Source organism: Pleurodeles waltl, chromosome 6 (assembly GCF_031143425.1).
Source record: "Pleurodeles waltl isolate 20211129_DDA chromosome 6, aPleWal1.hap1.20221129, whole genome shotgun sequence".
Taxonomy (NCBI): domain Eukaryota; kingdom Metazoa; phylum Chordata; class Amphibia; order Caudata; family Salamandridae; genus Pleurodeles; species Pleurodeles waltl.
In genome coordinates this window covers 1,492,682,630-1,492,695,630 of record NC_090445.1, presented here as the reverse complement: position 1 = coordinate 1,492,695,630, position 13,001 = coordinate 1,492,682,630, and positions in this window count along the sequence as shown.

Genomic DNA, 13,001 nt, shown 5'->3' with positions numbered 1-13,001 from the left:
TTTCTGGTCTTTTGTTGTGGACTCTTGTTTCTTTTGTTGTGGACTTTCAATGGACTATTGAGTATGGGGCTATTCGTTTGGGGAGAAAGTATGGCCTGTTTGGGGTGGAAAGGGTGGGATTTCTATTTGTAAAAAATAAAAGGGAAGAAAATATTTTACTTAATTTACACTTCAAGTTTTTAATTGTTGTTTCAGTTTACACTGCTGTCTTTTAGTGTAGCTTGTTATTCAAGTCTGCTAAAAAAGTGTATATTATTTACTTATACCCTCTACTCACCTCTATAACTATATTGAGCACTAGGGGTTCATTACCATTGCCTATTTACCTACACAAACCTAGATACACAAAAACAACATCTTCTTCAGTAAATGTCAATTACTAAATAAACAAATTCACTTCAATCCATAGTTCTTCTCTTACCTGATTAGATGAAGTGAGGGCTGATGCCTCAGTCTTTTCTCTGCAGGGTTTTCCCTAGGTGGCTTCATAACCTCTTAGCTGCTGGGCCTTCCCCCCCCCCCCCACCCCAGTGCTGAGCCCTTTTTTGGCTATTTGGGATGGCTCGCGCTTAGGCCTTCATAACTTTTTGTCCACATAAGCTATCCACAACAAATTTGCATCCTTTTTTTTAACATCCAAGGGATTCTAATGGTACCAAGAGTTTGTGGTTTCCCCTGGAGGAGACCAAGAAATTAGCCAAAATACAGTGAAAAATTCGTTTTTTTCAAAAAAATTGGAAAAAAGGGCTGCCGGAAAAGGCTTGTGTTTTTTTCGCTGAAAATGGCATCAACAAAGGGTTTCTGGTGCTAAAATCACCATCTTCCCACCTTTCAGGAACGGGCAGACTTGAAACAGAAAAACACATTTTTCAACTCAAATTTGGCATTTTACTGGGACATACCCCATTTTTACTATTTTTGGTGCTTTCAGCCTCCTTCCAGCTAGTGACAGGAATGGGTGTGAAACCAATGCTGGATCCCAGAAAGCTAAACATTTCTGAAAAGTAGACAAAATTCTGACTTCAGCAAGGGGTCATTTGTGTAGATTCTACAAGGTTTTCCTACAGAAAATAACAGCTGAAATAAAAAAAATATTGAAATTGAGCTGAAAACAACAGACATTTTTCTTAATGTTTTACTCTGTAACTTCTTCCTGCGATGTCAGATTTTTTAAAGCAATATACCGTTACGTCTGCTGGACTCTTCTGGTTGCGGGAATATATAGGGCTTGTAGGTTCATCAAGAACCCTAGGTACCCAGAGCCAATAAATGAGCTGCACCCTGCAGTTTGTTTTCATTCTATACTGGGTATACAGCAATTCATTTGCTGAAATATGAAGAGTGAAAAATAGGTATCAAGAAAACCTTTGCATTTCCAAAATGGGCTCCAGATAAGGTTTTGAGGAGCAGTGGTTATTTGCACATCTCTGAATTCCGGGGTGCCCATACTAGCATGTGAATTGCAGGGCATTTCTCAAATAGACGTCTTTTTTACACACTCTCTTATATCTGGAAGGAAAAAATGTAGAGAAAGATAAGGGGCAATAACACTTGTTTTGCTATTCTATGTTCCCCCAAGTCTCCCGATAAAAATGATACTTCACTTGTGTGGGTAGGCCTAGCGCCCGCGACAGGAAATGCCCCAAAACACAACGTGGACACATCCCATTTTTTGACCGAAAACAGAGCTGTTTTTTGCAAAGGGCCTACCTGTAGATTTTGCCCTCTAGCTCAGCCGGCACCTAGGGAAACCTATCAAATCTGTGCATTTTTGAAAACTAGAGACCTAGGGGAATCCAAGATGGGGTGACTTGTGGGGCTCTGACCAGGTTCTGTTACCCAGAATCCTTTGCAAACCTCAAACTGTGGCTAAAAAAACATGTTTTCCTCACATTTCGGTGGCAGAAAGTTCTGGAATCTGAGAGGAGCCACAAATTTCCTTCCACCCAGCGTTCCCCCAAGTCTCTCAATAAAAATGATACCTCACTTGTGTGGGTAGGCCTAGCGCCCGGGACAGGAAATGCCCCAAAACACAACGTGGACACATCCCATTTTTGGACAGAAAACAGAGCTGTTTTTTGCAAAGTGCCTACCTATAGATTTTGGCCTCTAGCTCAGCCGGCACCTAGGGAAACCTACCAAACCTGTGCATTTATGAAAACTAGAGACCTAGGGGAATCCAAGATGGGGTGACTTGTGGGGCTCTGACCAGGTTCTGTTACCCAGAATACTTTGCAAACCTCAAAATGTGGCTAAAAAAACACGTTTTCCTCAAATTTCGGTGACAGAAAGTTCTGGAATCTAAGAGGAGCCACAAATTACCTTCCACCCAGCGTTCCCCCAAGTCTCCCGATAAAAATGGTACCTCACTTGTGTGGGTAGGCCTGGTGTCCGCGACAGGAATAGATCACACAACGGTCAATGTTGGTCCTTACATGAGGCAGCTGTTGACCCTGGGGTGATCCATTCCTGACGCAGGAACTAGGTGTAGGCACTCAAGTGGGGTAGTGTTTTTATCAGGACAGGTGAGGAATCACTGGGTGGTAGGAATTTTGTGGATCCCAGCATATTCCTGTAGTCTGTGTGACAGAAATGCGAGAAAAATAGAGTTTTTATTCAACATTTCAGCTTTGCAGGGAATTCTGGGTAAGAAAACTTTGGGAAATCCACACAAGTCACACCTCTGTGTACTCCCCCGAATGTCTAGTTTCCAGAAATGTTTGGGTTTAGTGTGTTTCTCTATATGGCCGCCGAACCCAGGACCAAAAACACAGGTGCCTGCCTTACAAAACCAGTTTGTTTTGCGATAGATAATTTTGATGTCTCCACAATACGATTTGGGCGGTGGAATTTGGGGCTGAACTAAATTGGGGAGCTCCCAAGAGAGCACTCTCTCTCTCTGCTTGCCGCCGCATTCACCTGCTCTCTGGGTTGGGCTAACCCACTATTACCTAGTTGCACAGACTGCTTGCGAAGGGACAGCAGGACTGTCCTCATCACCTCCCTCATAATTTACTGGAAGAGGAGTTATTGAATGGGACTCCTCCGACTGAAAAATCACTACCAGAGTCTGCCCCATTGTCCTATCCCTCAGATGCTTTCTCAGTATCTGATGTCTCAGTCTCTGATCCTATGTCAGAGCTGTCCTGTATAACCCGAGTGACGGCAGCAGTCATCCATCAAGATGCCATCTCTGCTATTGGTTAAACTGTTGCTCTAAAACACTAGCCTACGTAGACAGTCACAAAATCGATGGTGTGTGTGAGATACGTGCAACAGTAGAGGACACCTTACCTGCGCTTCTTCCCTCAATCAGCACGTTCTTTCAAGACACTCAAAAAACAGCTTGTCACATACCATTCGTCACAGTCTTTAGCACCTCCTGAGCCCAGTCCAACAATCATTATTGGTGCTCCCACTCCCTCCTCCTCGGATTCCCTCATTACCACCCAGCAAAAGAGCCCTTCATCTCTCCATAGCCGCCCTCCACCCCGCACATACATTTCATTTGTATTATAGCGCAGGAAATGGCTGACTTTACTAATGTACTCAGCTATTTACATAAAATACAGATTTGCTCTTTGCAGTAGGCATATAAACCTTCTGCGCTTCTTTATGTCACTAAAACTGCCACTAGACAAGTCTGACCATTTTGTAGCAGAAGCATAATCACAATACTTACTTGACTTTTTTATTGCTGCCTAAAAGCTACAGTTGAAAACCGTCAATTGAAGTATGTGCATTGCTCTGAAGACGCAAGCTGCAACTGCAAGACAACTGGTGGCAAATATATATATATATATATATATATATATATATATATATATATATATATCACTTTATATGTGGGTCTGGTTTTCCTGGGGGCCGATCGCCTCGTAAGAAAGGGGAGACTCTCCCCTCTCTTACAAGGCCTTCCCGAACGTGGGTAAGGCCGTTTGTGGCCGTTTTCCCCATCGGAGCAGGACACGGCCGCAAGGCTGCTTCCTGCTCCGATGGGGAAATCAACATAGATACGTCAGCATGCCTCACGGTGTGCTGACATCACAAAGGGGCAGGTGGGGGTCAGGGGGAGACACAGAAGAGCTTCCGTGTCTCCCTGGGAAAATAATTTAAAAAAATTAATCCTCGGGTGCGGATTTATTAACCCCCTCCCTGGTGTTGGCCACTGGTTGTGACCCGCACCAGGGAGGTAGTGCGGCGTCGGCCAGTGGCTGACGCCCGCATTGAAAGGGTTAAGTGGGTGGTAGTAGTTATAGCAGGCTAGCACTAACAGGGAAGACACAAAGGGGGTCATTCTGACCCCGGCGGTCCTTGACCGCCGGGGCCGGGGTCGGCGGGAGCACCGCCAACAGGCTGGCGGTGCTCCCCAGGGTATTCTGACCGCGGCGGTTCAGCCGCGGCCAGAAAGGGAAAACCGGCGTTCTCCCGCCGGTTTTCCGCTGCCCTGTAGAATCCTCCATGGCGGCGCAGCTTGCTGCGCCGCCATGGGGATTCTGACCCCCATACCGCCATCCTGTTCCAACAGGATGGCGGTATGGGGTGTCGTGGGGCCCCTGGGGGCCCCCGCAGTGCCCATGCCAATGGCATGGGCACTGGAGGGGCCCCCGTAAGAGGGCCCCAATTCACGACGGGTGCTACTGCACCCGTCGCACATCCTCCACTCCGCCGGCTCCATTCGGAGCCGGCATCCTCATGGAGGGGTGTTTCCCACTGGGCTGGCGGGCGGCCTTTTGGCGGTCACCCGCCAGCCCAGTGGGAAACCCAGAATACCCGCAGCGGTATTTTGACCGCGCAGCGGTATTCTGGCGGTTCCCTCCAGGCGGGCGGCTCCCGCCGCCCGCCGGGGTCAGAATGACCCCCAAAGTGCCACTCCCACCTATGTGATCTCCATCTGCAGGATCAATCAAAAGGTTATCCGTCACTGTCAAGTAGATTGCAAGAAGACAGAGTTAGTGGATCATGTTTTTTATCAGAACTCCAGGAAGACTGAGACCAGACTACCACAATGGCAGTATTTGACACACAACAAAGAAGACTCAATATGATAATAAAAACTACCAATATCAACCTCTCCTAAGCAATGAGGAGCTAGTATTTAATAAAAACTAAATTTAGGAATTAAATCCTCTAGTCAGGAGATGTGGGCTCAGTGTCAGGAGTGGCTGGACAAAGTATAGCGTTTGCGCAACACACAACACAATGCCTTAATTATGATGTTTTTGTGGTTGGTGTGGAAGATTGCTCAGGTAATAGAAGGTCATGCAGTAAGTTGATGTCACTTTCAATACATCTGCACCAGCAAGCGTGTGATCCATTTATGGTCTAAAATTAAGTCACAACTCAATAAATCATACAGCCTGGAGTAAGAAGGTTAGGGGGTAAATGAATGGAAGGGGATTTGGGAAAGGGTGTGAGAAAGACACACACTTTAGAAAAATGCATTGCAAACAGTCATTCTGCCCCTGACAGACCCAAGATAGCATATTTCTAAATATTATGTATTCTAGGTTTGAAAAATACAAATCATGGAGGATCGAAGTTAACCCACCTAGTTCTAAAAAAATGATGATTGCTAAAAGAAAAATGATACTATATTGCCAAATTGGACTGTGCCTCTCCATTTTTCTTGGAATGGCTATCACTCTTGGGTGCCTGGCTGAATCTGTTCATTAGGTAAGCTGGAGTGTTCAGCTGTCACCAGGTTTTGTTCATGCAGGAGAGGACTAGAAGAAAGCCTGCCTATTGAAAAACAGTAACTGTATTATAGAGTTTAGGAGAAGGACAAAAGGAAGCAAGGTAAGCTTCATGAGGAGTCAGGAGTATATCAAGAACACTCATAGGCAGAACAAGAACATAAAGCGGAGTTTCACATTTGAGACAATAATGTACCAAACACAAACTCAGCAGCATTCCCCAAATCAAAGCCACTCTCTCCAGACCACAGAGCTGAGTGAGTCAATCATTTCTCCTAGCTGTTGAGGTAGTCCCACCATGAGTCCTTCCATCCTCCTGATTCTGAGTAACTCTGGCCCAGTCCCAAACTGAATGAGGTAGACCTGTTTAGTGCACTGCTGTCAAAGAACAAGTGGAGAAACTGAATTGGAGTATTTTGTGTAGATTTCTGTTTGTTAACTAAAGTGACTGGTTAGGTCTCTGAGGAACCACAAAAAAGGATGCAGGGACATTTCATTAGGTTTGAAAGGCCAATCACTCCCAGGAACAAATCAGCCCTCAAACATTTCAAATAATTGAAATCAAGTGTATAATTTATTGAACTCCCTCCCTCACTGTCAGCCACCACATAGATCATCAATCATCACTCACAATCACTCAATATATCACTCAATATATCACCACTCATTGTTGCAATAGTAGTCACGTCTTCCAATCCAGACACAGTGGCTGATACAAAATATTCTTTTCTCTTTGAGGGAAACAGCACATTGGAATTTCGCATTGGTACTGGCAGTCTTTTAATCAATGAACTTCTGGGGCTGTCTTGGTGATTTGAAAAAAGGATAGACAATGGCTTGTGAGGGAGGCAGGCATTATCTCCAATGTCCTGAAGGAAATGTGTGGGTTTCTTCACTGCACATAGGTCCAACTCCAATCCGGCCATATATGAGACAAAAAAATGGTGAAGCAAACATAATGTTCCATTAGCTATTTTTTTGGTAAATAAATAAAGAAAGAATTTCAATGAGAAATAATTTTAAAAGTTCTATGGTGGCACTGGCATTCTCAGTCCAAAAAGTAGAGTTCATCCTCAAACTCAGGTGTTTCTCCAGAAGTTGGTCAGCAAACACATTTGAATCTAACCAAACATCCTCTTCCTCCTCCTGCGGTGTTTAGGAAACAGTATAATCAGGTGGTATAAAATGTTGTTTTGTTTTGATAATGGCTAATCTCTCCACATTTTGAGGTGAGAGAGTGGTCCTTCTTACTGTAACAGCTGCACCACCTGCCCTAAACAGATATTCATAAGACACGCTGGCTACAGGACGATCCAGATATTTCATTGCTAGCCTACTGAGCTGTGGCCATTGGTGCATCTTCCCAAAACAATACACCAATGGGTTTTGATCCACATGCACCTCTTTGGGTTATCCAGATTCTCCTGGAACACCCTATGGAGTGTCACTTGTGCTGCAACTTGCTCGACCTCTTTCACCTTCACCTCTGCACTGGACATAAGACCTGCCACCAACCAATGCTGAGGTTGGGTCAGATTCATCGGATGCTGTTGTTGGCTGTGTTTTCATTGCTGGTGTTGGCTGCTGTGATACAAGACTACCCTCTACGTAAGTTGAAGGCAGCACCCAAGAAATGTGGAGTGGGACTCTAAGTTCCAGCTGCTCTTCTTCGAGTTCTCATGATTGCTTAACAATCCACCTCTCAAATTTTCAAAACATCCCCTTAAGAAAAAAGGAAGAAAATTGGGAAGATTTTTTTGTAACGTGGATCAAGATGTAGAGATGTACTCTTTGGATGAGATAATGTCATTTTGCAGACTTGTATTACAAGTCAAGCAATAGCTGAGGCTGTCAACCAAGGCATGCGCTTCAGGGTTTTCCTTCACGCCTCTGAGTGTGAATCTTTCAGACACTTTCTTTAGCTGCTCCTTTAGCAGATGCAACAATGGGAACATTTCTCCATTCGTACTGTCCTCCTTGCTAACTTCCCGTGTGAAAACTTCACAAGGTGTAGGAAGGTACCATCTTTCTTGGCATATTACCCCCAATTTCTGCTTGTTTGTCAATTTCTTTTTACTGTCTCACTGGGATCCTGCTAGTCAGGACCCCAGTACTCATAGTTTGTGGCCTATATGTCATGTATGAGGCTTGACTTTGTCACTAGAGTCCTGCTAACCAGCACTCCAGTGCTCATGCTCTCTCTGTTTCTAAATGTGTCACTACAGGGAGTGCAGAATTATTAGACAAGTTGTATTTTTGAGGATTAATTTTATTATTGAACAACAACCATGTTCTCAATGAACCCAAAAAACTCATTAATATCAAAACTGAATATTTTTGGAAGTAGTTTTTAGTTTGTTTTTAGTTTTAGCTATGTTAGGGGGATATCTGTGTGTGCAGGTGACTATTACTGTGCATAATTATTAGGCAACTTAACAAAAAAAAAATATATACCCATTTCAATTATTTATTATTACCAGTGAAACCAATATAACATCTCAACATTCACAAATATACATTTCTGACATTCAAAAACAAAACAAAAACAAATCAGTGACCAATATAGCCACCTTTCTTGGCAAGGACACTCAAAAGCCTGCCATCCATGGATTCTGTCAGTGTTTTGATCTGTTCACCATCAACATTGCGTGCAGCAGCAACCACAGCCTCCCAGACACTGTTCAGAGAGGTGTACTGTTTTCCCTCCTTGTAAATCTCACATTTGATGATGGACCACAGGTTCTCAATGGGGTTCAGATCAGGTGAACAAGGAGGCCATGTCATTAGATTTCCTTCTTTTATACCCTTTCTTGCCAGCCACGCTGTGGAGTACTTGGACGCGTGTGATGGAGCATTGTCCTGCATGAAAATCATGTTTTTCTTGAAGGATGCAGACTTCTTCCTGTACCACTGCTTGAAGAAGGTGTCTTCCAGGAACTGGCAGTAGGACTGGGAGTTGAGCTTGACTCCATCCTCAACCCGAAAAGGCCCCCCAAGCTCATCTTTGATGATACCAGCCCAAACCAGTACTCCACCTCCACCTTGCTGGCGTCTGAGTCGGACTGGAGCTCTCTGCCCTTTACCAATCCAGCCACGGGCCCATCCATCTGGCCCATCAAGACTCACTCTCATTTCATCAGTCCATAAAACCTTAGAAAAATCAGTCTTGAGATATTTCTTGGCCCAGTCTTGACGTTTCAGCTTGTGTGTCTTGTTCAGTGGTGGTCGTCTTTCAGCCTTTCTTACCTTGGACATGTCTCTGAGTATTGCACACCTTGTGCTTTTGGGCACTCCAGTGATGTTGCAGCTCTGAAATATGGCCAAACTGGTGGCAAGTGGCATCGTGGCAGCTGCACGCTTGACTTTTCTCAGTTCATGGGCAGTTATTTTGAGCCTTGGTTTTTCCACACGCTTCTTGCGACCCTGTTGACTATTTTGAATGAAACGCTTGATTGTTCGATGATCACGCTTCAGAAGCTTTGCAATTTTAAGAGTGCTGCATCCCTCTGCAAGATATCTCACTATTTTTGACTTTTCTGAGCCTGTCAAGTCCTTCTTTTGACCCATTTTGCCAAAGGAAAGGACGTTGCCTAATAATTATGCACACCTGATATAGGGTGTTGATGTCATTAGACCACACCCCTTCTCATTACAGAGATGCACATCACCTAATATGCTTAATTGGTAGTATGCTTTCAAGCCTATACAGCTTGGAGTAAGACAACATGCATAAAGAGGATGATGTGGTCAAAATACTCATTTGCCTAATAATTCTGCACTCCCTGTATAGTCTAGTGACCCAATATTTCACTCCGAATTGGCATATTGGACCCCCCCTTATAAGTCCATAGTATATGGTACCTAGGTACCCAGGGCATTGGGTTTGCAGAGGATTCTTATGGGCTGCAGAATTTATTTAGCCACCCATAAGGAGCTCATACAAACACTTCTTCAGGACTGCCAGTGCAGCCTGAGTGAAATAGTGCAAGCACTTTTTCACTGCACCAGGTAACTTATACATAATCTATACGTCTAACCTTCAGTTCCTGAAGGCTAGTTGAAAAGTTCCTGTGTGTGAGGGCACCCCTGCCCCGACATTGTCCAGGACCAATTTCCAGGACTTTCTGAGTGCAAGGACGCCATTATAAGTGTGCACCTCATATATGTCAATACATATATGTAGCTTCCCAATGGTAACCCTGAATGTGGCCATCTAAGGTGTCTAAGATTAAGAAATGTCACTCCCAATATGATTCTGGTATTGAGGGGGCAATTACATGCACCCTGGGGGCTATACCATGGACCCCTAGTACTGCCAAACCAGCTCTCTGAGGTTTCCACTGCAGCCCCAGCTGCTGCCACCTCACAGACAGGCTTCTGCCCTCTTGGGGCTTGAGCAGCTCAATCCCAGGAAGGCAGAACAATGCTATTCCTTTAGGAGGGGGTGTTACACCATCTCCCTTTGGGAATTGGCGTTACAGGCATGGGAGAGGAATCCTCCCGAAGCCTCTGGAAGTGTTTTGAAGGGCACAAATGGTACCCTCCTTGCATAAACCAGTCTACACCAGTTCAGAGACCCCCAGTCCTTGCTCTGGCGCAAAACTGGACAAAGAAAAGGCGCATGATCTCTCCCCTGTCCATCACCACCCCAGGGATGGTGCCCAGAGCTTGTCCAGAGTGTCCCTGGGTTCTGCCATCTTGTTTTCAGGATGGTCAGGGCACTCTGGGAGCATCTGAGTGGCCAGTGCCAGCAGGTGATGTCAGAGGCCCCTTCTGATAGATGCTCACCTGGTTAGGTGACCAATCCTCCTCTCAGGGCTACTTAGAGTCTCTCCTCTGGGTGTTTCCTCAGATTCGGTTTTGCAAGATTCCAGCAGGACTCCTCTGCACCCTCTATTTCACCTTCTACCATCTGATCAACCACAGAACTGCTCCAGGAACTCTACAACTGCAACAAAGTATCCAAGAAAGCTACTGCAACTCTGCAACTTCAGCTCCTGCCAGCAACTGCAACAGTTTCCAGGTTGTGCACACTCCAAGGACTGCCTATCTTCATCCTGCACCAGAAGGACAAAAGGAATCCCCCGTGGAGGGACTGAGTCACTTCCCTGCTTCAGCAGGCACTTGTCTTTGCAGTGACAACCTGGTACTCTGTGTCAAGACGGGCCTTCCACGTGAAAAGCAGGATGTCTGCAGGGGCGATGGTATGCCCCCTGACCTCCTGGAACACCTCTCGGCACTTCCTGGTGGACACAGAAACCCCAGCGGGTATCCCAATAGGAAAGGGGGAGTGGAAGAGAAAGAGACAAAACACTGTCACGTCTTGCCAGTCAAGCCAGGTACCCTGTATCTTCGGGGGGCAGGTCATTGTTGACAGAGTGATAGTAGAGTTAGTGCACTCAACTTCCTTGAAACTGAATCTCTCTTTCTGATATATATGGGCACGGGAGCGGTAGAAGAACACCGGGATGCTCCGGCACTTTTCTTGGATAATAATAATTGTTGGCACAATTACTAACACTGCATTACCAAAAAACCCAAACTGAGTACCATAACAATAAGTACTGCAACACTTGGGCTGGCTTCACAGAGATTTCACACCACAATTAGAACTGTGGTTGCACTTATCATGGACAAGAAAGACAAACAAGTACATTAATTATATCACATATAACTTTCCTGCATGCATAGGGTTCAACTAAAAGGAACAAAAACAATCCAAGAAATACAAATGTCCACTCTGGGTTCAAACAGTTAGGCTGGCACAGTTTGGTTTGGTTTCACTCTGTGTGTGAAAAACCCTCCAAAAAGCAAATTCCTCAAACTTGAAACACAAGCATGAATGACACAATTTAAATCCAAGAGTTATGCTATTAGAGAAAGAAACGTCGCGTAAATGCTCTTTTAAAATTGGACTGTCACTTTTTGTAGTACTTGAGCTCAAACAGATTTTCTGAAGCCCATTTAGGCAAGTAACTACAATAATAATGTAGAATGTTCAGAAATCCATTTGTCTCTTCAAGATAAGCACTCTGCCAAAATACGAGGTCTGAAATACACCACTCAAAGAACAAACTCCCTGGAGAATACTAGTCACTTAACTGCAGTCTTCTCCGGAGTGCTGGAGGAACACCTGGTGTCAGCTGGTACAGGAACAAAGAAAATAATTCCCTCAAAAGTCCTGAATACAAGGATGACAGCAGGGGCTGGCATGTCAAATCATATGCTGAGATCAGGAAGCAAAACAAAGCAAAGCAGGGAGGCATGCTTCACTCTGCTATTTACAGCCAATCAGGAAAGCAGTTGAGTGTCCACATGTGGATGAGTCATCTCACCCAATTAGAAACACGTGTCTACACAACACCCAATTTAGAAACACATGTCTACACCTGCTCACATTAGCAAACAAGCATTGGTAAAAAAAGCATTGATAAAACCAATTGTGTAACACAGCACATTATGTTTACTTAGAAACATGAAGGTTTAACAAAGAACTGAGATATGATTTAACTCTAATAACTGGGGATGCTAACAGATAATGCAGGAGGCACCTTGGGGATTCCTGACACTCTGGGACTCCTCTCCTGCCGATGAGCTTGACTGTCCAAATTTTGTGGAGGTTAGAGCTTGCCTCCCTGTGCCAGACAGTACCTCTATGCACTGAGTGTTCTGCAGCTCCTTGGGCATCTGTGCACTTCTTCCCTGAGTTGTTCTCCGGCAGCGTGGGATCCCTTTTTGTAGTTCTGTGACAACCGCATTCTGCAACATCTTTGTCTGGGACTCCTGTGGGATCTGCCTGGTCTTCTGAGGGCTCTCTAAAGTACTGAGAGCCCATTCTGTCTCCTCCGTCTGAGTTGAGGAATCCAACAACAAAAAACAGCCTGCCTCCAAGGACTCAATGTGGGACATCGTCTGCACCAAGCAGGAACCTGCAGCTGTCTTCTTTGGTGCATTTCATCTCTTTTTTTCTTACCAGAGAATCCACTTTTGCACCTTCATCCGGGTTAGCAGAGGCTCCTGTTCTTCCTGGACTCTTCATCGACTTCTGGACTTGGTCTCCTGTCTCCACAGGTCTTCAGGTCTTCAGGTCCAGGAATCCATCATTGGTGTCTTGCAGTATTGCTTGGTTTTTGCATAATCCTTTACCATGACTCCTACTGTGTTCTATGGAAACTTGCTGTACTTTACTCCTATTTTCCTGGGCTCTGGGGTGGGGTACCTTACTTACCTTTGGTGTTTTATTACACTCCCAGCACCCTTGTACACACTAAACTTGCCTAGGGGGGAAACTGATTCACATTCCAA